Source organism: Sceloporus occidentalis, unplaced genomic scaffold (assembly GCF_023333645.1).
Source record: "Sceloporus occidentalis isolate IW3139 unplaced genomic scaffold, rSceOcc1.0.p SCAF_22, whole genome shotgun sequence".
NCBI lineage: Eukaryota > Metazoa > Chordata > Lepidosauria > Squamata > Phrynosomatidae > Sceloporus > Sceloporus occidentalis.
This window is the reverse complement of record NW_028317002.1, coordinates 15,365,936-15,367,168: the sequence shown is the minus strand read 5'-3', so window position 1 is coordinate 15,367,168 and position 1,233 is coordinate 15,365,936. Positions and strand designations below refer to the sequence as shown.

At 50.5% G+C, this 1,233-nt stretch overlaps 1 non-coding gene across 1 annotated transcript; it reads right to left on the bottom strand.

The window, feature by feature from the left end:
* Positions 1-841: 841 nt before the first annotated feature.
* TRNAD-GUC (transfer RNA aspartic acid (anticodon GUC)) lies at positions 842-913 on the bottom strand. The gene has a single exon. It is a non-coding gene; the product is annotated as a tRNA-Asp (tRNA).
* Between the last annotated feature and the right edge of the window lie 320 nt (positions 914-1,233).

Here is a 1,233-nt window from a genome sequence, read left to right as displayed (position 1 = left end):
ACCAGCCATGTCGACCTCCAACCTCTGCTGTTCCGCCAGGGCCCGTTGAAAACCACGGGGCGCCCGCGAAGTACCACTCCCACGAACACCAACTCCGCCCCGGCCTCCAACACTCTCGTCACGCCTGTCTCCTGAACGGCTCCGGACCCGACGTCCACCAGATGACAACTCCGGGCTCAAGCGTTCCGGAGGCCGTGTGCGCCGCACAGGCCGACCCGACGAAGGAACCGCCGCGACGTCCAACACAGGTGCCAACTGCTCCCTCAGCCAACCGGTACCACGTTCCCTCGTAGCCATCCGAAGCCCCTCCAGAATCTCCTCAATTTCCCGCTCCATCTGAAAAAGAAAGCAAAGGCCTCTCCGAACCAAATTGCTCAATACAGAACAACCAGGATTTGGATAAGCAGTTAAGTGACAGTTTACAAAATGGTTGCCACTTATATACCTTACTAATAACCCCACCCATAACAATTCTAAACCAATTAAATTAAATCCTTCCTTTTTGCACACCACCTAGCTCTGTCAAGGCCCACTCCGCCTAAGCTGCGCTGCTCTATGGGCTTCATGTTAAGACTGTGCTGAAAAGAGAGAAAAGAAGCAACAGGACCATACGGGGATTGAACCTGCGACCTTGGCATTATTATTTCCAGTACAATTGCTTGGAAATTTGGATTGTTATCAAAAGGGAATCAACTAAAGGACTTACCTTGCCACTACGTTTTGTACCAACTTCCTTCCGCTGGAAAGGGCAGAGTAAGGATTTTATTCTTACAATCGGTATTGGGGTTTCATTTGCAAAGCTGGAAATCCAGCAGAGCAATCAAAAGCAATTAGGGAAGGCCTCCCCGTCAGGGAATCGAACCCCGGTCTCCCGCGTGACAGGCGGGGATACTCACCACTATACTAACGAGGACTCGCTGTGGGTGCGGCCGCTCCCGAAAGCCCTAAAACCTGTATCAGTGACTTTCGTTAGACAGATTTAAAGAATGTCTGGTGCAAGGTTTGTACACTTCAAAAGCTCACGCACCTTTTAAGACTGTACTGAAAGGAGAGAATAGAAGTGACTGGCTTGTACCGGGATGGAACTCGCGACCTTGCCATTATTATTTCCCGTACAATTGCCCAAAAATTTGTATTATCATCAAAAAAGGAATCGAACCCCGGTCTCCCGCGTGACAGGCGGGGATACTCACCACTATACTAACGAGGACTAGCTGTGGGTGCAATTGCTCC